General features: G+C 39.1%; 2 long non-coding RNA genes across 2 annotated transcripts; one reads left to right on the top strand and one right to left on the bottom strand.

The window, feature by feature from the left end:
- Positions 1–1,798: 1,798 nt before the first annotated feature.
- On the bottom strand, positions 1,799–25,949 carry Gm16497 (predicted gene 16497). Its single transcript, NR_045003.1, has 3 exons — positions 25,850–25,949; positions 6,167–6,276; positions 1,799–4,430 (listed from the first exon to the last, which is right to left on the bottom strand). It is a non-coding gene; the product is annotated as a predicted gene 16497 (long non-coding RNA).
- On the top strand, positions 3,837–8,065 carry Gm40840. The gene is made up of 3 exons (XR_872501.1): positions 3,837–3,884; positions 5,872–6,007; positions 8,019–8,065. It is a non-coding gene; the product is annotated as a predicted gene, 40840 (long non-coding RNA).
- Positions 25,950–27,529: the final 1,580 nt, after the last annotated feature.

The raw sequence follows: 27,529 nt of genomic DNA, 5'->3' as shown, positions 1-27,529 counted from the left end.
TATTTTATTTATCTTCAAGCCATGATAAAGCTCTCCTCTCTACTCCTCTTTAGCTCATGCCTATTCCAGTCTTATCTAGTTTTTTTCTTTCCTGTTGATGTTATTGAAAACATAACAAGCCATTTATTTATGTTTTGAAATGTCAACTACTGAGTCACACCAATCAACATTCATCTATTTCTTAGTAACTGTATATTAGTAAAATGGAGAGTTTTCTATTTGTCCCCAGACTGGTCTCCAGACCAACTGAACCCATCCTAATTCACTCAAATTATTTCTACCCTAACTCCAGACAGAGCCAATCAGAATCCTCCCTTTTTGTAGAATTCGTCTACTTTACACTGAGTTACTATTCTGTCAAAACAACTGTCTAGTATTTTCAGTCCTAAGTTAGTTACTCCATACCGTGAATGCCATCCTGGAATACTATACATTTCATAAAATCAAATCTCTCCACTTTGCATTATACTCAGGTTCATTTTCTTCTTTTGTTTGGTAGTTCTGCACTTTGCTGGTGAATAAGCTCCCCCACCCACATACATGTTCAGCCTCTTTGCTGGCATCCTAGGCTAGTCTAACCACCACCTGGCTAAGCCCTGAGAATTCCTTGTCCCCTGTGGCTCTCTCTCTGATGAATGACTCATACAGTTTGGGTCCTTCCCTCACCTCACATTGCTCCAGATCTTTCTTCATCATCTTTATGTAAAGCTCTGGCCTAATTGAAGATCATCCATTTACTTCTGTTTAGATTCTATGAAACAATTACTGTCCGCTTGCATTAAACAGGAGAGTCAGTCACACTGGTATTTACTGTTTTACCAGGTATTTACAGGGATTTAGTATTTAGATTAACAGTAGGATAGCCCTTTCTTAACACAAATCAGACTATGAATCACAATATTAATAATGATGTTCTCATGGCAAAAAATTTAAAAGCCAACATATGTAGGTTAACAACTTAATAAAACTGGTTGTTAATAGTCAAAAGTCAGAACCAAGAGACTTTAACATTAACATATTCACCTACACCAAAACCAATTGGGTTTAGAAAGTCCTATTTACCCACCTCATTAAAGTGTATGAGCATTTGAAGAGCTGCCAGACAACCTGGGCTGGTGCCAAGCAAGCAGGAAGCAAAAATATCAAACAGGTCAAACCTGCCTGGTTAGCTATGGCTGTTGAAAAACTCTAAGACTGGTGGTTAAAACATTAACCCTCTAATACAGTGCCCATGCCATTCTTTATCTATATACGAAAGGCCAGTGGGGAAAAACAGCTTTTTGAAAAAAATATTTACTTATTTATGTTATGTATGTGATTACATAGTAGCTGTACAGCTGAGCCTTCATGTGGTTGCTGGGAATTGAATATTTAGGACCTCTGCTTGCTCTGGTCAACCCTGCTCGCTCAGTCCCTGCTCACACCAGCCCAAAGATTTATTTAATAGTATACATAAGTACACTGTAACTGATTTCAGACATACTAGAAGAGGGCATCAGATCTTGTTAGGAGTGGTTGTGAGCCACCATGTGGTTGCTGGGATTTGAACTCAGGACCTTCAGAATAACAGTCAGTGCTCTTATGTAGTGAGCCATCTCCCCAGCCCTGAAAACAACTTATCACTTATTTCAAAGGACAAACCATTTATTTTTTATAAGATAATCTTGATATATAGGAAAAACATGATTTGTGCAATGTGTCAAAATTAGTGTGTGAGAAGGAATGGCGAAAACACGACCACTTGTCTCACCATTGAACAATCTTTTTAATGCCTAAAATGGATCCCAGAACCTTGAGCATGTTAGGATGTGTAACATGTCCTCTAGACTCTTGTATGATACCCTTCTTGTCATCAGATCAAGATCATGATTTGAAAGAGAAGTCGTGAGAGCACTGTCATGGAAGAATCAAAAATAAATTACCAAATAAATAATGAAATGATAAAGAATACAAAAAGAGTCACATACAACTATGGAAGTATAGAAGCAATAAGCATATTATATGACTTGCATAAATATTTACAAAAATAACTAAGCATTATAATAATCAGTAGGAATTGATATAGAAAAAAATTTGAGGTGTATCTTGCTTCCAGTTAGTAACTGTTGATCTCTCAGATAAGTAGGCAGGAAACCTTCACAATACAGAAACCCTTCCAATTAAATCCTAGTCCAATAAGTGAATCATTGTGAAAATTATACCCACCAATTTGCTTTAAATGAGAAATGTTTGAAGTGGTTAGTTGTTTCCTATCCTACCTGAGAAGTATCTAAAGAAGTGTTCAAAGTCCTTAGTGGTCAGAGAAATGCAAATAAAAATGACCCAAGATGATATTTTAAGATAGATATAGAATTTACTATTTAAACACCATCCCTATCCTCAAAGGTGTCTCACTGTTATGGCTAGAGGACACAAACTGGATCATTGCACATTATGGTGGTCACCACATGAAAATCACTGTGTACATGGCAATGACTGTACAGTGAGACTAGATGGCAGGAAGGCAAAAGCAAAGACATAGTCGTGACCCACCTTTCAAATCTCCAAAGCAGTCACCACACGAGGAAAGACCCCTCCCCACAAAGCATCCGTAAGTGTTGAAAAGTTTCCTGAATGTAATCGGTGGTGGGGATCGCCACACTGGGCTTAAGGAGATAATTTCAACTAGTAATAAAAATCTTCTGACTCTGAGAGAGGCTTTGTTGGTCTCATCATTCTGATTCTTTCCCCTTATCTTTTAGGAGGATGGAGGGGTGATCTGACCGTGTCTGTGGGACTCAAGGAGGAAGGGAGAGGATATGGGCTCCATTGTTTGCAATCTTGATGTGGAGTTTGACTAGGGACAGGTTGTAACTTTGTGCTCTTCGATTGTCCCATGGCCTGATAAAATGGAAAGGACAACAGACTCGGAGCCAAGAATAGCTCTTCCTGCACAGTAGTCCTTTGACTTGGAGCACGTGTTTGGGCATTTCCAAATTTCAGATTGTAAAGAGAGGACTGCTATCATCCTCACTGCAGACCATCTATGATCAGGAATCTGCAGCATTCCCCACCCAGTGGGCCTCAGCACTTAAGGGCCGCCATGTTCCTGTCTCCAGCTACAGTATTCACCTCTGCCAGCCTGGATACACTCCCTGCTTCTCTGCCCACTGCACACTAGGCTTATACAGCCACTGCCCACCGACAAAGCTTTAGCCTGCCATTCCACAACCAAAGCTGAAGGACAACTTGTCAAACATCTGCAGGACTTGGGGTAAACTCTGAACTGAAGGCTCCCAGTAGATTTCCTGAACAGCTCTCATTCTTCTCTCATTATCAGTTCTTCTTTGGGAACTATAGCAACCAGTATGGATGAACTCATACAGCAGCCACAGCAGATGCTACTGCACCCAATAACCCCACTTTGCTCTGCTCCTTCAAATCGTCAACAGTTTTGAAAATTCCATCATTTTATGTATTACCTGGCTTTTGCCTCGAATACTGACTTGGACACTGCCTTTGAAAACAGGCTGTTTACTGTCCGTGTCCACTAACATAACCATTGAGTGTACTTTTGACAGCTGTGGACTTTCTCCACATGGGAAACTCTTTTCCTCCACTAGCTGGAAGGAACCAGCTTTTAAATGTGTTTATACAACCCAGTGCACGTGTGCAGTGATGTTGGCTGGAAGAAAGAAAAGCCAGCATGCTAACATAATCCAAGATGGAGCTGAGTTTGGGGTATATTTAAATATTATATGCAACTGGGTGTTAGGATCTCCTCACAAATAGCTTCTTGGATAAAATGTATTATTAGATCATAAAAGGATTCCTTCCGGGTTCTTAATCTACCACCTTGTCTTCTAGATGAGAGAAAATATCTTCAGAGGAAAGACAAAATGAAGGTGGGAATGTACATTAGTATCTGATTGACAGGCAGGTGTGCTCACCACTCTTGTCAGTTGCCAGCACTATAGAGAGTCACAGGGACAATAGACTTGTAACACAATTGGAACAAACAGAGGAGATGGCAGATTTCTAGGCTGACTGCTTGCTCCCACTCCTACTCTCCCTTGGCCTCACTTTGAAGTTTTGCAACAATAAGGTTGATGAAGGAATCCTTTCATTCTCCTGGCCTCAGGAAGCCCTACCATAACACCTCCCACGTTCTGGGCCTTTTCAGAATCTGGCTAAGGAAAGCAAACACATACACATGCCCCCCAGGGTGCCCCGTAACTATGTGGGCCTTTTATTTCACAGTCCTCTTGAAAGTGTTATTTGTGAAGCTTAAAATATGTGAGCTTTGCAGGGGAGGCAGCCTGCAATTCAGGAGAAAATAACACACCAGGACAAGCCACGTGGCATTGTTTCTTCTGGGATACATTTTGTTCTGGGAAAATGTCCTAATGGCCTCTGATTTCAATGTTGCAGCATATCACAGCCCCGTGCGCCTGGGAAAACACAATGGCATTTTATATGATCACACTGTAGTGAAATAATAGCTCTCTGGTTCCATAAGCAGCAGATTGACGTGCAGCATCTACTGGAAATAGTGAGCTTTGAATGTCTAATCTGTCCAACAGCTCTGCCTATAGCATCAGTTTCTTGGCAGGGGGAGGGGAGATACCCAAAATCAAGGTGTGATACATATTTTAGCACAGCATCAGCTGCTTGTTTGTTGAAAGAGGCAATGAGAGGTATACCTTGTTAGGAAGACAGTAATAGAGATACCATGTGGCAAACAAAATCATAGGCTTGAGTATCAAACACCTGGCACCCGCCAAGAATTCAGGAGAGATACTGAGATACACAGGTTCTACACCTCAGAGAAATTTAATCAGCATTTCTGGTTTTTAGTTTCCTAAATTAGTTACTGTTTGTTGCTTTTTAAATTTGTTTATTTTTGTTCGTTTCTTGAAGCAAGCTCTCCTTGACTAGTCCAGGCTAACTTAGAACTGGAGATCTACTTGTCTCAGAATCCTTGAGTTTGGGATTATAGGTGTATACCAACATGCCTTGCTTTAATTCTTTCAAATACATGTATTCACATGTACTTCGGATGGTTTCTCTGCTTTTGGTAGACGTACTTAATGATTAGGGATTCTGCTTGCAATGTCCATAATCATAAAGGAAGTGGTTTTTCTGATGTGCAGCATTACAGAAGGGAGCTGGCCAACATTTCTTCCACAGCAGCAGAAATCAGAGCATCAGACACCTTGCATTTCCATTGCCAAGAAAGACACTTAATGTTGCCCTGAGATTTGCTGATAAGCTAAAGGTAACGGATGAGAATCCGTGAATTAGTAGAATTAATGAGCCGAGAACATTCAAGAACTCAGTAGATTCAGTTCTTGAGTTGATAAGTAATTTTGTTTTTAACTCCCAAAGATCAACCACCTGCCTAGTGATGGTCACAAACTCAAGCTTTGTTCTTAATTCTATTCCCATTTTCTTATACAACTGTAACAAATAGTCACGTGCTCTGTGCTTTTGTTTTAAAGTACAAATTGGAGCAAGGCACAGATGGTAGGCACAAGGCATAAGGGCAGGGTTGCAAGTTTGAGGATAGGCAGGACTCTGATAGTGAGCTCTAGTACACCCTGAGCTACATGATTAGACTGGTCTCAGAACAAAACCAACACCAACATAATAGGTCAAACAGTCACAAGTTCATTAGCGGGTAGTGTTTTCAGTCATATCACTGAGCTAATCCATGGGTTGTCAGGGCTCCTGGGAGGTTTACAATTATTATTTGATTTCACTTTCCCTGGGACATTTGCATTTCTTTGCACATGGTCCCCTCCTATCATTCTCAAAATTAAAAATATTACCTCATATTCTGACCCTTCCCTCTTACATATTCTTATGTTTTTCTTTACTGGGCTAGTCCAGATAATCCAGGAAAATCTCACTATTTCAAGGTCACTTGATTATTAGCCTTCCCATCTGCGACATGAATTTTTCCTCTACTGTGCATAATGGAGTACACATCCCTAACTTCTATGGGTGAAGATATGGAAAATTCCAGGTAATAATAACTCTATTGTTACAACATTTTTACAATATATTACATAATTTTCCCAGATAATAAGCAATTTTAAAGAGCCAATTTTCCCACCAGTGAGGAGGTAATCATGTTTTTCCTGAGTGCCTGTGTGTAGCTCACTTTCTATAAATGAATACGTACCCTCAAATCAATGTTCTTTATTGGGTTGCTAGAAGAACCTGTTCACCTCTCCATCCATATTTATTTTCCCATTCGTGTAACTTCATTTCACCACACATAAATCCTTTTCCCTATGGATAAACAGGTAGGTTCTATGAATGAAGAGAAATTAGTCTGTTGCTGGATAAGTGAAAAATATAATTTTGAAAAGGTAATAGATACATCACGTCTTATAGGTCTTGATCAGTGTATATTTAGCATTCCCTCAATTAAATATTTCTTGCTTATGGGCTGTATTATTTAATATTTATAGAGCCCTGTGTGGAAGTATTACTTGTATGTCAAAGAGAAGGGAAAGGGGCATATTTGAGATGCAAAGGAATTTAAGAGAAATCTCATTTCAATCCTGTTTATCTCTTTAAGAATTTAAGAATTCAACCATGTCACAAACTGTCTCCTGGGCTGTGCCATGAAAACTGAAGTTCTAAGGGATTTTTTAAGACAATATACTGTTTACTGTTACACAAAGACTTGCACCCTCCAAACTGTTGTTGGAAAGGCTAGCATACTATGTTCATTCAGAATGCAAAGCTCTTGTCATCCTAAGGGAGTGGGTGGCACACCTTTGGCATGATGAGAGAACAGTAGGGTGGAGAAGGAAAGATTTAGACATCCTTCATAGACTGGGAAAGGGATTGTTAAAATTCATATGAATGAAATGTAAAATGTAGAAAGGAACATGAGACAGAATAAATGTGAAAAACCTCAAATGCATACATCCTTAGATGACAAAGCTATGGTTTGAATGATTCTGAGAAGAGAATTATCATGGCCAAATCTGTCGTTAAAAGAACTGTCTGGCAATGCTGATTGAGTAGGTTTGGGGCTGCACTTCTATGAAGAGTGTGTCAGACACACATGAGATCCTACAGATGAACTATCAAAGAGGAAATAAGGAACCAAACTGACAAGAATTCAGGGATGTTTAGAATCCTACCTGAGTCAAGCTAGACCCTACCCCAGAAACGCTATATATTTTGGAAAAGCATGTATGCCCTGTGGGGAAGCCCATGGAGGTGACCTCAGAGGTCCCTCTCTCAGACTTGAGGTAAGCTGCTTCGTCCTCCCAGTAGAAGTCTCAATGCAGAAGCTTTGCAGCAGTCCTCAGCCATGACTGGAGGAGCTCACATCTAAGTCAGCTCAGCAAAGCCAGAACTGTAAGTCCAGAGTTGGAAATCTAGGCAGCATTCTCATTCTCTTCTTGGGTTGCACATAAAATTCACGCCGGGTTTTATGTTATTCTCTGTATAAAGGTCTTTAGAGTTTCTTGTTGCAGGAAAGAGTGAGGAACACACAAGAACCTATCAAAATCCATTTTCACATTCCCTTACTTGTGGCTTGATAGTACTTCAAAGATGGGCAGAGATCTACTGGGAACAGAAGGACAAACTACCCTCTTTCTATTAAATAACAGTGCAGAGCTATGGCTTCAGAAGGTCTCTGAGATTCTACTAATTTAGCAACTACTTGACTTCAGGGTATGTGTTTACTGAATGACATATACAGTGAGAAAACTTGTGAATCAAGCTTGATTGGATGTGTGGCTATGCCCTCATAGGACTCAATCCCTCCAGCTCTCAGTTTAGCCTCTCTATAAAATGGATGTAGCTAGATTTCAAGCAGCAAATGCAGCACGTGGAAAATATGATTCAACAACAGTGTTCTTACATCTGAAAAGCTACACCGAAAGTGTCCATAAAGTCACTGCTGATTGGAATCATACAGTGTGAGGGGTAAAAATCATGATTTTTTTTTTACCCAGGCACAAATTGTTTCAATATGGAATCAACAACCTCTCATTTCTCTTATTTAGGCATAGAACACAGAAGGAGGAGGCTGTGCAGTAGAACATTTAAGGAGAGACAAAGATGAGGAACTTTGCAAATGCTGAGAAATTGTACCCAACATAATAATATAAGCTAATATTTATAATTAAATTAAATTAAATGTGTGTGTAGATTGTGTATATATGTATATGTGCACTTTCATGTGTGTGGTGTGTGCACATACACTAGTATGTGTGTGCGCATTTGTACTAGTATGTGTGTGCGCATTTGTACTAGTATGTGTGTATGTATGTGTGTGTGTGTCTGTGTGTGTGAGAGAAAGAAGGAGGAGGAGAAGAAGAAGAAGAAGAAGGAGGAGGAGGAGGAGGAGGAGGAGGAGGAGGAGGAGGAGGAGGAGAAGGGAAGGGGAAGGGGAAGGGGAAGGGGAAGGGGAAGGGGAAGGGGAAGGGGAAGGGGAAGGGGAAGGGGAAGGGGAAGGGGAAGGGGAAGGGGAAGGGGAAGGGAAGGGGAAGGGGAAGGGGAGGAAGGGGAAGGGGAAGGGGAAGGGGAAGGGGAAGGGGAAGGGGAAGGGGAAGGGGAAGGGGAAGGGGAAGGGGAAGGGGAAGGAGAAGGAGAAGGAGAAGGAGAAGGAGAAGGAGAAGAAGAAGAAGAAGAAGAAGAAGAAGAAGAAGAAGAAGAAGAAGAAGAAGAAGAAGAAGAAGAAGGAGACAAACAGACAGACAGAGATTAAAGTCAAGTATACCACTTGATCACTCTCAACCTTTTATATTAAGGCAGGTTCTCTCACTTGAATGCATACTTCACCTAGTATTCTAGACAGTCAGATAATACAGGGACCCACAACTTTATATCCTAGGCACTAGGATGGCACATGAACCATCACACTCACTTTGCATTTATCTGAATACTAGGGATCCAAACCCTACTCGTCTACTTGGGCAGCAAGCACTTTATCTACTGAACGATCTCCTCAGCCTTAAGATATATAACTAATATTGTAAAATAATATCAGTTTATCTAAACATGAAGCTGTCAGTATGCAACACACTGTTTTATATGACCCTTTCAAAATTATTTCACTTAATTTTTGTAAAATGAAAATATAATTACATCATTATCCTTCTCCCATTCCTCGCCCCATTCTCACTCATGAACCTTTTACCCTATCTCAAATTCATAGACTGTTTTTTCTTAAATATATATTATATATTGTATATATTATATTGTATATTAAATATATTAAAGTATTTTACATGTATATTGAACATTGCCCAATAAACATTACACATTACATGTATAGCTTATATAGTATCTAATATATATACATGTAGTATATATAATATGTCACCTATTAATTGTTATATTAAATATATAAATAATTAGGAATATTTATATATATCCCTAAATATATATTACAGCCTTTTTGGACTGTATAGTGTTACATGTATATTTATATTTAATTTCAGAGCTGATCACTACTACTTGATAACAAATTGGGGGGGGCACTTTAATAAAGCAGGATAATTCCTAACACATTCCAACTATTTACTCAAAGAAAAGTGCAGCTTTCATTTCTCACCAAAGAGACTACTTTTTGCAATGGACAGATCACTACAGAAAACCACAATAGATCAAAATACAAATGATCATTCCAGATGTAGTGGTACATACTTTTAATCCCAGTACCTTGGAGTGAGAAGCATAGGAATATATAGGAGTTGAAGGCCAGCCTGTCCTATATAGCAAGTTCCAAGCCAACAAGTTGTAAGCCAGTCAAGGATACATAGTGAGACCCAGTCTTAAGAAAAAAAAAAATAACAATGGAAATTAGAATGCAGAGAACTTCATTTCTTTTTAAAAATTATCTTATTTATTTATATTCCAGTTGTTTTCCCTACCTCCTGGTCCCCCTCCCACAGTTCCTCATCCCATTCCTCCTCCCCATTGCCTCCGAGAAGGTGCTCCCCTCCACCAAGCCTGTCCCTCACTTAGGGTCTCAAGCCTCTCAAGGATTAAGCATATCTATCCCACAGTCAAAATTTCTGACAAATCATTCCTATCTAAAAGAACTACTGGGACAAAGATGGAGAAGAGACTGAGGGAAATGCATTCCAATGACAAGCCCAACGTGGGATCCATCTCATAGGGTTGGGGGACACCAAGGCCTGACATTATTACTGATGCTATGATGTGTTTACAGATGGGAGGCTGGCATGGTTGCCCTCTGACAGACCCTAGAACAGCTGACTGAGACAGAGGACTTCATCTCTAATCCTCACAACACAATATGAAGTCATCACCATTAGTTTGCCCATTATACAGCTGAGAAACCAAAGCTAGGGAAGTCATATACTTCCCAATGTGGCACAACCCTCATGCTAACAATATTTGGTCCATTTGGAGCAGCATTTTCAAGGTGCAAAATATGATACTCAATCATGGTCTGCATTGTGCAAGTATAGACATGACTCCAGTGGGTAGAAATGAGCTCACACTCATGAGGAGAGAGAGTAGTAAGAATGAAAGACCCAGCAGAAATGAACAATACAAAACCTGCAGTGAAAGGAATTTTTCTAATAGCCTTCATCTATGCCTATGTTAGGAAAGTAATCTGAAAACATTGCTCTGTGGTAGAATTTGTTCCTCCTGCAGTCTGTGAGTGTGAAACAAGATCAATTTTAATATACAGGTTCAGATAGATAGATAGATAGATAGATAGATAGATAGATAGATAGATAGATAGACATATATATACATATATGATATTAATATAGAAGATTCTTCTTTGCATATTTTGAGTGTGTTTAGATAGTGAGGAAAAAACACTGCACGTTATATCTTTGTATTGATGAAGATTATACGATCTAAGTACTTGCAGGTATTGAATCTTTTACTTTGCAAATCCTTTACTGGTCAAACATCCAGAAAGGCAGAAAATGAAATTGTTCTACACACAAAGGAGTGTAGGATTGAGCTGTAGGTTTGAAGGGAAGTGGACAGCTTTAGAGTGACTAGGTGTGACATGAGGAGGGAGTCTGTCATGAGATGTGAGTGATAAGAGTCTATTAAGTCAGGCATCTCAGATAGAATACACTCATGTTACAGCAGGCACATAGAGAAAAAAAGAAACCTTAAATGTTTATTAGAACTATTTGTAATGAACTCTAGCTACTGTATTCTCATTATAAGTAAATTTATATACTTAGTTTGGCAGGATTCTTAATAAGCTCACATTATATTGTTTGTGAAGTTACAAATTAAAATGCAATCACTTGGCCGAAGCATATTGCCTGCTTTCAGATACACAAATGCCCTTAAGCAGAAAAAAACAAAAACAAACAAAAAGAAAAAGACCTAGGAGAAATTGCCTTCCACTCCTGGGTGAATTGAAGAGAGAACAAACATGAGTCCTGAACACTTAGCACAAGCTGGAACATGGTTCAATTTTTATCTACATCTTAAGGGATAAATGCCCACAGCTAAGATATATCCTCCATATTAATTATAATGAAAAGAACCAAGTTGCATGGTAAGACTTCATAATCGTCAAATAGTTCCTCTGCCATATTCTGAAATTCCTAAGCTGAAAGTATTTCCAAAAATCATTTTATGCAAGTGCCTGATAGAGAGTGCGTGAGAGAAAGGTCTTTGAAGTCAGGCAGCTCTGGACTGGGAGCTGAGCTCCTCTGCCAGCTCACCCTGTAACCTGGGGCAAGTTATTGAACTTTTCTAAATGTTGTTTCCTCATTGGTGAAATGAGGTTAACAGTGCTTCTCCTAAAAGGTTGTATTGAGAGTTAAATGGCACACTGCAGCGGCAGGCGGACTGCTTACTTTAGAAGCAAGCATTGAAGGCATGTGTCCTCTGGAAAGTCAAAACAACAGAGACTGACACAAAGAAATGCAGGCTCCCAAAGGCAGGCAACCTCCAGAACAGAATACACCTGAAGCCTGTTGATGTGCCTAAGGGTCCAAAAGGAACATCATGTGTAAGCCAGGTTTATCTATTCAACAACCCTCTTGTTTTGGATGCTCTCCTTGTTTGGCCAACCTAACCTAAAGGCTATATGCTCCCTGACCTAGAAACACATCTTCTGTTCACAATGCAATCTATTGCTGTAATTGCTCAAAACACATTATGGAATTGAATAATACTAAAACAGTCATCTATGAACAGTAATGGTTGACTGATTCTCAAAGATCTGAGTAGTACATGTACACAAATGTACACATGCATGCACACACACACACACACACACACACACACACAAACGAATATTATCAGCCTTAAAGAAAATAAGAAATATGAAAATGTATTTCTTGGAAGAATTGCCATTCTTTGTAAAGGATAAATTACAAGGCTTCGGGCAGATCAGACAGTCTAGGCCAATGGAAGCAGGACCAATATGAGAGTTTCATTAAGGAGCACGCGGTTCCATCGGCACAGCTTCACATGTCACGGGGGATGTCATAGATCATGAAATCCAGGCATTTGCAATTTTCTGCTGGGATTGCATTTGTCTTGAATTATTTAGCACCAGATTTCCTCACAGTGGGAATAGGTCAATAATGTGGCTTTTGAATAGGGGAATAGGGGTCTGTCACATTGTAATTAATCCATCTCTAGGAGATCAATGGGTCTCTTATGAACTAGAGTCCATAAATTATTACAATTAATGTCTTTATGGCACCATGAAAGGTTCATGGCACAAAAAAAAATCCACATTTCCAGAAAGAACAGAGAATGGGAACCACTCTGAAACAGATCACCTCCTGAACAGTGGCAATTCTTTCAGGCTACATTAGGCCCAGTCATTTCAGTGAATGCTATCCACCAGGGAAAAGGAGTTGGCATCTAAAGTAGGCAAAAGTGAGGTGACTTTTCATCAAAAAGAATGTCCCAGCCCAGAAAGCACAAATCAAAAACAAACAAACAAACAAAACAAAACAAAACAAAACAAAAAAAAAACCCAACAACAACAACAACAAAAAAAAAAAAACCCACACACATAAGAAATAATTGTGATCTGAGTGAGCAGGCTCAACCACTCAAGACCTTCCAGATCCTCTTCACTGCCTGCCAGAAGTAGCCCAACACCCTCAGCATATGGCAATGCAGGCTTCTCTCTGAGTGGCTCCTGCTACCATCTCCAAGCTCATCTCATCTGTATTGCACCCTGAATTCTAAACTATTTGCTCTTCCCCAAATAAATCATGCTTGTGTTTGGGATTATTTTTCATCCTGTGATCTCTGCCAAGAATTCTCCCCTTCCTTTTGAGCCTGGGAAAACTGACTCCAATGATTCCATTTGAGTAACATTTCTTTTCTGTGGCTATTCTTTTATTTCTGCCTGCTACCTATTTTCTCAGAGGTAAACTCCCTCTCTCAGATACCATCTCCTACATTGCCACTCTGAGAATATTTATGTCTTCTGCCTAGGTTAAGAGCTTTTTGGAGACAAGGACTTTGTCTCATTTCTCTATTTTCTTGGAGCCTGGGGAACGTGTTTTGAGAGCCTAGTTCTGACAAATAGAGAAAATGTCACAAATCCTAGCATATTCCATATAAGGAAGTATCAAGTGAACCAAACATGAATTTTAAATAAGTGAAAACATGGGGTTGACTTCACCAAATAGCAAACAACAGAGAAATGTTAGTCTTCTGTAGGGATTGGATAAGATACTACAATTGAGTTCTATAGATATATTCAACCTTGCTGGAATTTTCATTTTGTTTTCAAATTGTATCCTTAAGTCACGGTTCAGTTAACTGATCAAGTATGGCCCAGTGTAGTTCTCAATGTCTATGGCAGCACAATGAAATCTCACATCGCTCAGTTCATACAATACTTTTCATGCTTTTCTCTTGTACTGCTCTACTGCCTTTACCACACTGTAACTACTTTTACAATTCACAAAAATCTTTGAGACTGATATCTCCCATTAGATTTGGATACATTTACTCTTTTCTGGTTATTGCCAAACATATTTATAATACTCATTTTTGATAAGCATGAATTTGTGAGCTACTCACTTGGCAATTTCAGCTTGGAGTTTCTTGGGAGACTAGAGTAGACGATGCTAGAGCAGAAAAACTGAGAGGATAAGCCACTTGAAGTCTAACTGAGCATCCATCATATCCTTCAGCCTGCCTTGCCTCTCCATCAGTTAGTTGAGATGATACCCTTAGAGGATGAGTAGCAATGCCTTATATGGAAGACAGGAGTCTTAGATTTCACAAATGTGGCCTCAGGCTCACAGGTCAAGTGACACAAGAGAGACAAAAGCTGTTTTCCCATTGGAGACCTGGTCTCAGAAGTCAGTGATTCTGCTCCATCACTTTAGTCACTAGCAGAGGACCAAGGTCAAGTGGAGGAGGTGAAGATTTTACAGGAAGGGAGAACATTCTGGCAGTGAATGTGAAACCAGAATTGTTTTTATGGTCACTTCTAGAATATGCATTAATTCTCATGTACTTTCCCATTTTTTATTCCCTAATACTTATTCTATATTCCTGATTTAGCATCAATAAAGTTTTAATAGACAAACCAATGATTCCAAAGTTCCAGTAACAATTACTTCATATTAAACATTTGGGCCAACGTGATTCTCAACTCTAGACAGATGTTTGTCTAGAAAAAAGTACAAGGCAAAAGACACATTATTATTGGCTCCAGTGATTAGGGATAACCAAAAGTATAAAATTATTCCTAAATGGAACTCACACTAATCAAACGTCAATTTCAATGATTTTGTGATTATTTCAGCACTTAAGGCAAGAAGACATCAAGTTATTTCTCCTCTGGCTTTCCTAAAGGCAGAGTGCTCAAATGTGTTCATCTAACTAATAACACTCTTCCAAAGTCTCACCTAACTACACTCTTCTTTTCTATTTCTAGTCTCTTAGCTTACACTTGGATTCAAATTAAGTGAAATGAATTTGTCTCCTCTAAATACACCAAGCCCATATCCACTTTTCCTTCCATTCACTACCTGGCACTTTCTCCTATAGGTACAGGAATTTTATCAATTTAAATAATTTATTAAGTTTTAGATAGATTTATTTTTACTATTTTCTTTTATAGATTCTCTTACACAAGCATGTGATATAATATAAATGACAGATATCAGAATATATGGAGTGAAAAACATTGGAATGAATTGCTCTTCTCAAATGTTTGGTTAAAACACTTAGACTGCCCATAGTAAATGAAGTTGAATACATTACTTCATCAGAACCAATCAAACCAAAGCAAATTAAATTACTGTAAGAACTGTACTAGGGACTACAGGAAATAAATGAATATGACAAAGAATTTATCTTCAAGGAGATATGAATCTTTTAAAGAAAGGGATCTCTAACTTGCAATAATACTATTGACTTCTTGGTGAGCAAAGTTCTAGGGACTCCAGAATAGCCAGCTAGTGGTTAAGAGAAATCTAAACCCCTAATTATGAGGTAGATTTATACATCTATCAGTAAGTAATAACTATATGAAATGCAAAATCTAAATTTATATTCCTCTAGGTTGAGTAAGTAAAGTAGGACAGTTATAAACTGCAGGAAAATCTCCATCAAAACTGCAGCACACTTCTGGGCTGCTGTGTCCTTCAGTGTCTCTCCAAAGGTGGTATGATGTGAGTTAAGGAAGGGGTTGGAAAGAGGAAAGACCACATACATGACTGTTTTCTGGATATTGGAGACTGTAATCTTGTCCATTTCCTGCCTGGGGACTGTGGAAATCGAGTGAGCAATGTTTCTTATTTTAATGTAAGCAGATGGGGAGGTCAAAGGAACTTCTTTAAAACATTAGTGACTGCCTTTTCAAATTAAGGACCTTTGAGAATTAAGAATTCTCAGAAACCCTAGTGGCTCACAAGAGCATCTGTCCTCATTAGATGACCCAGCATCTAGATTTCCTAAACATTAAACCACATGCAATATGCAGGGGATGGGGGTTGATTGTTATAATGAAATCTGAGTGTCCTGATAAAAGGGAGAGTGGGGAGACAAACAGGACCAGAGAGTGCAAACATTTCCCACTGAGCTCTTCCAAACATGAAGCAGCCCTAGGTTCCCAGGCACCACAGGACCATCTGGTTGGGGGAAAGCAACAGTTTTTAAACATTTTTTCAAATGTGGGTCATCTTTTAAAGTTATAGTTGTTTACATTCAAAATACAGCATGTGTCTATATCAGAATTATTAAGCAATTACTCTACAGAATAGTTTTAATTTTTTTTTATTTTCTAAAGTCTCACAGGATCAATGCCAATAAAGACATTTTAATCACAGCAAAAAGGAATGGGGAGATGGAAAAAGAATTAATAGGAAAAAGGATAAAAAAAGCTCGTGTAAACTACAGAGACCATTATATACTTAGTGAGAGAAACACTTTTAGTTTTCAGTCCATCTTTGGATCAAAAGGAAATTAAAAACATCTATTTTTCTTTTTTTGCTAAATGATTGTGTTTTACATGTGTCACATAAAATTTTTTAGAATGGCGGTTGTACATATTTAGAAAAATAAACTGTCCAAGATGAAAAGGCCATTGGCCAGCATCTACTTCAAATCCAGCTTATTACAGAGGGGAAAAAACTAATAATGAAGAAAGATACACAAAGCAACTCTCCCTGGACTCTGCTGCAAGAGCATGTGGAAAGTAGAGTAGATCTCAAAATAAAGGACTAAGAGTGACATCAAATCCCAGGATGATATTATATAACCCACACTACATAGCTTGGAAGACCTCAATTTTATAGAAGCTAGACATCTTTTGTGAGATGTATCTGATAACAATTAATGCATTAATTTCAATGAATGAATACATATCAATTCACAAAGAAGAAAGGAGAAATAAAATATCATTTTTTTTTACTGAATATAGAAAACCATTATTGGCTGAAGTTATCTCAAAAAAGAAAGAATCCTGTGCATGAATAATATCAGAATTAAATTCTGGTGTAATCCAAATGTTATTATCATACTCTTGCCATCTGGAAAATCATGTTTTCTAAAAGCCTATAGAGTATCACAATACAATTGAGAGTTTTCTGGAAATTACAGTAGTTATTTCCTTCCTCTATGATTGAGATCAACAGAGTGGTTATATAACATTTGCAAGAAAAATATAATCCTTGATCTTAAAATAAATGTATTGTACAGGTTGAAAGTTCCCAGGATCTAAGTGTGGCAGGTGAAAGAAGTTGGACATTCGCAAATCCTCATGAAGTCTTCTTTGATTAGATTTCAGCACATAGAAAAAGAGGAAGGTGAATGCTGCCTTAGAAGACTGTGTCTTAGCAATTGGGACCCCATGTGGAAAGGAGGAAAGAGCCAATGGGAATGCAGCCTTTACTTGGAAAGATTAGAGTGAGCAAAGTTGATTTTTTTTTAATTCATGTGTGATTTAAATAAAAACTTCATGTTTGTATACAAAGTCTATAAAAGCTTCAAGCACTTATAAAATAAAGTGTGTTGTAGTAGGCAGGTCTTGCATATACAGGAGCCAAAGGATCAAAGGGCCAGTGCAGAGAGCTATAGGAATTCCAAGTTGTGAAGTTTCCTCTTCTCAAATGGTTAATGGGAATTGGAATTTAGTCATTCCTCCTTATAGTAGGGAACAAAATACCCATGGAAGGAGTTACTGAGAAAAACTTTGGAGCTAAGATGAAAGGATGGACTATCCAGGGACTACCCCACCTGGGGATCCACCCCATAATCAGCCACCAAACGCAGACACTATTGCACATGACAGCAAGATTTTACTGAAAGGACCCTTATATAGCTGTCTCATGTGAGGCTATGCCAGTACCTGGCAAATACAGAAGTGGATGCTCACAATAATCTATAAGGTGGAACACAGGGCCCCTAATGGAGGAGCTAGAGAAAGTACCCACAGAGCTGAAGGGGTCTACAACCCTATAGGTGGAACAACAATATGAACTAACCAATATCCCCAGAGCCATCATTGGGAAGAGAGGCCCCTAGGTCTTGCAAATTTTATATGCCCCAGTACAGGGGAACTGCCAGGGCCAAGAAGTGGGAGTGGGTGGGCAGGGGATCAGGGCAGGGGGAGGGTATGGGGGACTTTTGGGATAGCATTTGAAATGTAAATAAAGAAAATATCTAATTAAAAAAAAAAAACAGAACCAGCATTTGACAAAACAACTCAGAAGGTTTTCTCACTTCTAGACAAACAGCACAAGATTGGAGTAGAAATCATCACAGCTAAAAGTTCATCTTGGGAATCCTAAGACATGCTTCAGAGGAGATCCAGACACCCAGGGAAGAAGAGAAAGGCTCACTGCCTGTGAAGTTATCAGACTCCTTAGGGGAAAGGACAGAGATGCTGGAGATAAAGAAAGCCAGAGACAGGCTACAGGAACTTAAGTGAACATGACCTGGACATGAGTGGATGTAAAGTTAAGGGGGGGGGGGGGAAGACCCATCAGAAACATCAGAGAATGAGGAGCTGTATCGATGCTGAAGGATTGCGGCATCTGGTTCATACGAAGTTCACAGTTCCCAATCCACATACCACTGGTACCATGGAGATACCTAGAATTTATTAAAGAATACAGATCCTTGCTATCAATCACTTACAGGATAGGTACCATGGAGAAAATCATCTTACCTCTAGTGGATTCATTTTCTCATATAAAAAATTGGAATGAAAAATTTTCACCCACAGACCAACTATGAATCTCATATACAATCTTCCGTATTTGATCACAGAATCCCTTCTGCTTTATGCAGTTTAATGGCTCAGAGTAGTTTAAGTGCTTGCATTTTTTCAGTAAGTGTGAAGGATTAACATGAAGGTATTTTATAAAGATTGTTATCATTTTATGTGATGTGCATATTATATAATGGGTGTTGATTTTTTTTCTTAAGTGTAATATCTATTTTCTATAGGTTTATATATTTTATGTATATGAGTGTTTTGCCAAATGTTTGTTTGTGTACCATGGAGGTCAGGAGATGGCCTCAAACAGAGTTACAGATAGTTGTGAGCTGACATGTGGGGATGGAAACATAAGTTTCCTCTGAGAGAACAAGTGCTCTTAGCCAGGCTGAGCCATCTCGCCACTATGTCAATGTAATGTCTAAAGCTCACCTATTTAGAGGCAGTTGGAAAAAAAAAGAGAGAGAGAGTCTAAGAGACTGGAAATTTCAAATCTGGGCTGATTCTACAACCAAAGGCCAACATAATTATATGACCTTTAACCCTAAGTTTAAATATATCTGCCCATAAAATCCAGACACCTGGCAGTTATGATCACATAGAACACAAAGTATACTAAAACATATTTCCAGACTCACATTGTTAATCAAGGCAGTCTTGAGTCTTTAGTTTTCTTGGTTAAGTGGTCAAAGGAAGCTTGATAACTGTGCTTAACCAAGAGCTGTACTAAAATAGAACTTTTCTAGTTTCTGTCTCACATGCAGTTAAAATTCTAGTCTCTCCTACATACCAACCATCTAACCATATTTGTATATTTATAAGTAGAACAAGAAAAAAAGAATACTTTTTATGTTTATCTCAATTTCAATTCAAGCCAATCCTTTAAGCAATAACTATTTTATTGATTTAAGATTTTTTGTAACTTGGAATTAGGGCTGGAAGCTTGGAGACTATTAAGGTTTTGCTTTTCTCTATTCTGAGCTTACATAGCAGGCAATTTGCAACCTATGAAATCTGATCTTTATTCTATAAAGAGGGAAAAGTTGGATGGGGTGGTGGTTTACCCAAGGACACCAGTCAGCAACTGTCTTAGTCAGGGTTTCTATTCCTGCACAAACATCATGACCAAGAAACAAGTTCAAGGGGAGGAAAGGGTTTATTTGGCTTACACTTCCATACTGCTGTTTATCACCAAAGGAAGTCAGGACTGGAACTCAAGCAGGTCAGGAAGCAGGAGCTAATGCTGAAGCCATGGAGGGATGTATTTTACTGACTTGCTTCCCCTGGCTTGCTCAGCCTGCTCTCTTATAGAACCAAGACTACCAGCCCAGAGATGGTCCCACCCACAAGGGGCCTTTCCGATCACTAATTGAGAAAATGTCTTACAGTTGGATCTCATGAAGGCATTTCTTCAACTGAAGCTCCTTTCTCTGTGATAACTTCAGCTGTGTCAAGTTGACACAAAACTAGCCAGTACAGCAACTATCAGGTTAGAACTGGAGATCAGCACCTCGAGTGTTTGTCAAGCAAAATCACACTTACTAAAGGCTCTTTTGGAGGAATAATTGAATCTCAGCTTTTTGCTTCATAGAACTACCTAGATCTTGAAGCTTTCAATCCTGCCCCATCAGTAAACAGGAGCTCAGAATCCCAGAGGTAGAGCCCAGTTAGAACGGATTCCTGGAGCTGTCAGCAAAGAAGGTTGAAATTGACTCCTCTAGATGCCAGTGTCCATTTCCATAGAAAACTTTAGGAATATCTCAAAAACTGAGCACTCACTTTGGGCTAAGGATGTGTAAGATTTTTCTCAGCAGTGTTTTTATTTGTTCCTTACTGAAGCCTTAAAATCTAAATGCTACCATTATTTCTGTTCAGCAGCAAGGCACATGATGTCCCTAGAACAGTGGTCCTCAACCTGTGGGTCAACTTATCCTGACACAGTAATTGCATAGTGGATAACCTGCATATCAAATATTTATGTAATGATCCATAACAATAACAAAATTATAGTAATGAAGAAACAATGAGAATATTTTTATGGTGAGGGGGTCACCACAACATGAGGAACTATATTAATGGGCAGCAACGTTAGGAAGGTTTAGAACCACTGCCCTGGAGGCTAAGCCCCTTGCTCAAAGATATTCAAGTTCAGTGTAGCAGGTTCAGAGTATAGCCCAGCATTCAGATGGACTAGGCTGTTGTCTTAGTTAGGATTATCATTGCTGTGATAAAACACCATGACAAGCAAGCTGGGGACAGAGAAATGTGTGTATTCTGCTTACTTTTCCACATTACAGTTCATTATCAAAGAAAGACAGGACAGGAACTCAAACAGGGCAGAAACCTGGAGGCAGAGTTGATGCAGAGGTTACTGAGAAGTGCAGTTTATTAGCTTGGTGATAAAGTATTGCTCAGCCTGCTTTTTTATAGAACCCAGGACCATTAAGTACCCAGTGATGGCTATACCATCAATGATTTTCCCGAGACAGATACAGGGTTTGTCTGTGTAACCCTGACTGTCCTGGAATTTGCTCTGCAAGTAAGGCTGACTTAGAACTCAAAGATCTGCCTGCCTCATCCTCCAGAGTGCTAGGACTAAAGTTATGTGCTACTACACCGCCATCCTGATCTTATGGAATCATTTTCTTAATTGAGGCTCCCACCTCTCAAATAACTTTAGATTATACCAATTGACATAAAACTGCCCAGTACAATAGAATCCTTGTCAACTTAACACGCAACCACATCAACCTTAAGTTACAACCTTTTCTTTCTCAATCATCACCAATATCCCACAGAGCTAAACAAAGAATTCTCAACTGAGGAATAACGAATGGCTGAGAAGCACCTGAAAAAGTGTTCAGCATCCTTAATCATCAGGGAAATGCAAATCAAAACAACCCTGAGATTCCACCTCTCACTAGTAAGAATGGCTAAGATCAAAAATTCAGGTGACAGCAGATGCTGGCTAGGATGTGGAGAAAGAGGAACACTCCTCCACTACGGGTGGGATTGCAAGCTTGTACAACCACTCTGGAAGTCAAACTGGAGGTTCCTCAGGAAATTGGAAATAATACTATCAGAAGATCCAGCAAGGGCATATACCCAGAAGTTCCTACTGGAAATAAGAACACATGCTCCACTATGTTCATAGCAGTCTTATTTATTTATTTATTTATTTATTTATTTATTTATTTACTTGTTAAATGATTATGTATGTTTTTTAGGTATCTATTTCATTTATATTTCCAATGCTATCCCAAAAGTCCCCCACACGCTCCCCCACCCACTCCCACTTCTTGGCCCTGGAGTTCCCCTGTACTGAGGCATATAAAGTTTGCAAGACCAATGGGCCTCTCTTTCCACTGATGACTGACTAGGCCATCTTCTGATACATATGCAGCTAGAGACATGAGCTCCGGGAGGTACTGGTTAGTTCATACTGTTGTTCCACTTATAGGGTTGCAGATCCCTTTAGCTCCTTGGTTACTTTATCTACACCATCAGATCCTTCTACAAAAGGCTATACTCAACAAAACTGGAAAACCTCCATGAAATGGACAAATTTCTAGACAGATACCAGGTACCAAAGTTAAATCAAGATCAGGTTAATGATCTAAACAGTCCTATATCCCCTAAAGAAATAGAAGCAGTCATTAATAGTCTCCCAACCAAAAAAAGCCCAGGACCAGATGGGTTTAGTGCAGAGTTCTATCAGACAAGTTCTTCACAAACTATTCCACAAAATAGAAGCAGAAGGTATTCTACCCAACTCATTCTATGAAGCCACAATTACTCTGATACCTAAACCACAAAAAGACCCAACAAAGATAGAGAACTTCAGACCAATTTCCCTTATGAATATCGATGCAAAAATCCTCAATAAAGTTCTTGCTAACCGAATCCAAGAACATATCAAAACAATCATCCCTCCTGACCAAGTAGGTTTCATCCCAGAGATGCAGGGATGGTTCAAAATATGGAAATTCATCAGAGTAATCCAGTGTATAAACAAACTCAAAGACAAAAACCACATGATCATCTTGTTAGATGCTGAGAAAGCATTTGACAAAATCCAACACCCATTCATGATAAAAGTCTTGGAAAGATCAGGAATTCAAGGCCCATACCTAAACATGATAAAAGCAATCTACAGCAAACCAGTAGCCAACATCAAAGTAAATGGTGAGAAGCTTGAAGCAATCCCACTAAAATCAGGGACTAGACAAGGCTGTCCACTCTCTCCCTACCTACTCAACATTGTATCTGAAGTCCTAGCCAGAGCAATTAGACAACAAAAGGAGATCAAGGGGATACAAATTGGAAAGGAAGAAGTCAAAATATCACTTTTTGCAGATGATATGATAGTATATATAAGTGACCCTAAAAATTCCACCAGAGAACTCCTAAGCCTGAGAAACAGCTTCAGTGAAGTAGCTGGATATAAAATTAACTCAAACAAGTCAATGGCCTTTCTGTACACAAAGGATAAACAGGCTGAGAAAGAAATTAGGGAAACAACACCCTTCTCAATAATCACAAATAATATAAAATACCTTGGCGTGACTCTAACTAAGGAAGTGAAAGATCTCTATGACAAGAACTTCAAGTCTCTGAAGAAAGAAATTAAAGAAGATCTCAGAATATGGAAAGATCTCCCATGCTCATGGATTGGCAGGATCAATATAGTAAAAATGGCTATCTTGCCAAAAGCAATCTACAGATTCAATGCAATCCCCATCAAAATCCCAATTCAATTCTTCAATGAATTAGAAAGGGCAATCTGCAGATTCATCTAGAATAACAAAACACCTAGGATAGCAAAAACTCTGCTCAAGGATAAAAAAACCTCTGGTGGAATCACCATGCCTGACCTAAAGCTTTACTAGAGAGCAATTGTGATAAAAACTGCATGGTACTGGTATAGTGACAGACAAGTAGACCAATGGAATAGAATTGAAGACCCAGAAATGAACCCACACACCTTTGATCTTTGACAAGAGAGTAAAAACCATCCAGTGGAAAAAAGACAGCATTTTCAACAAATGGTGCTGGCACAACTGGCAGTTATCATGTAGAAGAATGAGAATTGATCCATTCCTATCTCCTTGTACTAAGGTCAAATCTAAGTGGATTAAGGAACTCCACAATAATCAGCCATTTTTATAATAGTCAGAAGCTGGAAAAAACCCAGATGTCCCTCAACAGAAGAATGGATACAGAAAATGTGGTACATTTACACAATGGAGTACGACTCAGCTATTAAAAACAATGGATTTATGAAATTCTTAGACAAATGGATGTATCTGGAGGATATCATCCTTAGTGAGGTAACCCAATCACAAAAGAAGTCATTAGATATGTACTCACTGATAAGTGGATATTAGCCCAGAAACATAGAACACTCAAGATACAATTTGCAAAACACAAGAAAATCAAGAAGAAGGAAGACCAATGGGTGGATACTTCATACCTCCTTAGAATAGGGAACAAAATACCCATGGAAGGAGTTACAGGGACAAAGTTTGGAGCTAAGATGAAAGGATGGACTATCCAGAGACTACTCCCACCCAGGGATCCATCCCATAATCAACCACCAAACCCAGGCAATATTGCATATGCCAGCAAGATTTTGATGAAGGGACCCTTGTATGAGGCTATGCCAGTGCATGGCAAATACAGAAGTGGATGCTCACAGGGGAACATAGGGCCCCCAATGGAGAAGGTAGAGAAAGCACCCAAGGAGCTGAAGGGGTCTGCAACCCTATAGGTGGAACAACAATATGAACTAACCAGTACCCCCAGAGCCCGTGTCTCTAGCTGCATATGTAGCAGAAGATGGCCTAGTCGGCCATCACTGGGAAGAGAGGCCCCTTGGTATTGCAAACTTTATATACCCTAGTATAGGGGAATGCCAGGGCCAAGAAGTGGGAGTGGGTGGGTAGGGGAGCAGTGTGGGGGGAGGGTATAGGGAACTTTTGGGATAATATTTGAAATTTGAAACGTATATAAAGAAAATATCTAATAAAAGGAAAAATAATCAAAAATTATAAATAACTTTAAAATTCCCACAATCTTTACAAATTTGAACACATTAAACTTCAGTCCCTTTAAAATATCCATTCTTTAAAAGTTCAAAATTCTCTTTAAAATTTGAAATCTCTCTACTTTGAGCTTCTGTAAAAAAATCAGAATTTTGTAAAAAAAAAAAAAATTAATTTCAAGAGAGAACAACCATGGCATAGACACAGTCTGAACAAAGGAAACCAAACTTAAACAGTACAAAGATTTCAATGACCAAAATCTTGTCTAGGTTCCTTCAATAGGCTTGGGTTACTTCTATGGCTCTGTACTCAGGGGCACACACAGCTTGTCTTCTAAGCATATAGCAGGTTCCACTATTCTTGGTGGTCATCCCACTGTACCAAACCTCAAAATGCTGGGGTCTTCCGCTGCAAAAGGGCTGCACTTTCACCAATAGACTCTCATAGGCTCCCTTCAGGGACTCCAGCCCTTCTGCACACTGCCAAACTTTATGTGCTCCCCAGGATGCTCGCGTTCATTTTTTTAAAACCAGTACCAATTGGGTGACTCTTATACTCCCACGTTCAGCTGCCAGCCCAAGGAGCAACCTTGGCCACATTGGGATCACAGATTCTGTGTGCTGACTCGGAGGAAACACTCTCCAGAAGATTCTACCTCAATGATGCTGGTATCTTGTTATTCACAGCTGAGTCTTTGGCCCCAGCTGACCAGCATTCATTAGCCCAGCATAGCAAGGGGTTCCCTTTAGTGGTTCTGATACCTTGTTAATCACAACTAATTCCTTCAGGCCTAGCTGACCAAAACCCCAAATTAACTCTAACGGCTCACTAGAGTTTTTCCTTTTCTCTGAAACTTCACAACCCAGGTCCCCGTTTTCTGCACTGCTCTCAACATTCTTATCTCCCAAGCTCCTACAGAACAGCCCACTGAACTCTCAACATTATATGTGCTTTTCTAGCAGAAAGTTGGAAAGTCCTTCCACAACCCTCCTCAAAACATGGCAGGCCTATCACAGGCACCAACTTAGGGTTTTATTGCTGAATGAACCAACACCAGATGCATGCTGGAGAGAAAAGGGTTTATACAGCTTACAACTGATGCTTTCACATCACATCAAATCATTACCAAATAAAGTCAAGGCAGGAACTCGTGCAGGGCAGGAATCTGGAGACAACTGATACAGAGGCTGCAGAAGAGTGCTCCTTTCTGGCTTGCTCCTCATGGCTTTTTCAGCCTACTTTATTATAGAACCCAGGACCACATGCCCATGGATAGATAGCCCCACCTACAATGGGCTGGGCCCTCTCCTGCTGATCACTAATTGAGAAAATGCCCTACAGGCTTCCCTATAACTTGACCTTATGGGGGCATTTTCTTAATTGAGGCTCCCTCCTCTCCGATGACTTTAGCTTGTGTCAAGTTGATATAAAACTATCCAACACAGCTGTGATCTGTCCCTTGCTTAATAGCATCATTATACACTGGTAGGCATCTGTGGCCAAAGCAGAAATCATCAGAGCTTGCTGAAAACTATATTTTCACCTCTATTTAGTGTTCTGAATGAAGTCCATTATTCATGAATCACATTACCTTTGCATATGAATCCTTCACCAACACGGGAATCCTGAAATTATAAGGGATGCAAGAAATTGGCCTGCCAGACAACAGTGGGCTTTGGGAGGGAAATCCCAAAGGGATATTCTCAGGGAAACAATGTTGTTATGAAAATTTGTGTTGTACATATTTATCAGTTTTCTCTGGTTAGTTATGGCTACTACCAGATGTCAAAGCTACGTGATCCACATCCACCCACATTATGCTATTCTAACTTGTGTGTCTACCTGATATCCAGCCTCCAGCTTTTATCAGAAGCTCCCCCCCCCACACACAAAGTCACTCTGAAGAAGGATAGAAATTACATGGGGTGAGAAATAGCACTCTACTAGAGTTATTTTGGGAATGTTTTTACAAAGTGAAGTCCAAGGACATGTTTTAGAGGTCTTACAACTCACTGTAAGACACTTTAATTTCTTTAGAATCATAGCTAAACAATTTTTTAAATTAAAAAATGGTATACTCTAAATTGTTGGTATGACTACTTCATCCCCAAACCTCCTCAGTTCCAGTGTCCAAGTTTGTAATTATGTTTATAAATGAGGTGCCACTAGTCAAATGGTGCTGCTTTAATTGTCCCAGGCTAATGAGAAAAGAACGGAGGCATAATTAGTAGGCAAATGATGCATTCTTGCTGTGTGAACTCCAAATGAAATCACTGTGAACTACAGGGAGGAAGGTTCTGAGAGAACACAAGACGTGGTGAAAAAAATTGACTTCAATCCAACAAAGTCAGGTGGTACATTAAAAATCAAAGGGACAGACCATGCTACGGCGTGGAAGCAGCAATTTTCTTTCAACAAAATAAATTACTGTGGGAGAGTTAAATTAATTTTTGTCTTTTGTAATTGTTGGGCTTCGGTTTACAATTTATAGCTTATTTTTTCCTTCGAGACAGAGTCTGTCTGTGTAACCCTGACTGTCCTGGAACTCACTATATAGACCAGGCTGGCCTGAAACTTAGAGATCTTTCTAGCTCTTTCTCCTAAGTACTGAGATGAAAGACACGTGCCGCCACAGACTGGGTTGTAAGTTTCAATTTTACTTTAGAGTGTTAAAAAGATAATGGTTGGCTTCTAGCTGGATGTTTATGCATACTTCAATAGTATGAAAATGAAATCATTTTATTTAATAGAGCAGAATTTATGAAGATATTTCCTTTAGAACAAGGCATGGAATATTTCCCTACTA

Source organism: Mus musculus, chromosome 12 (genome assembly GCF_000001635.26).
Source record: "Mus musculus strain C57BL/6J chromosome 12, GRCm38.p6 C57BL/6J".
NCBI lineage: Eukaryota > Metazoa > Chordata > Mammalia > Rodentia > Muridae > Mus > Mus musculus.
Note: the sequence above shows the minus strand (reverse complement) of the source record. Positions and strands in the feature narration are given on the sequence as shown.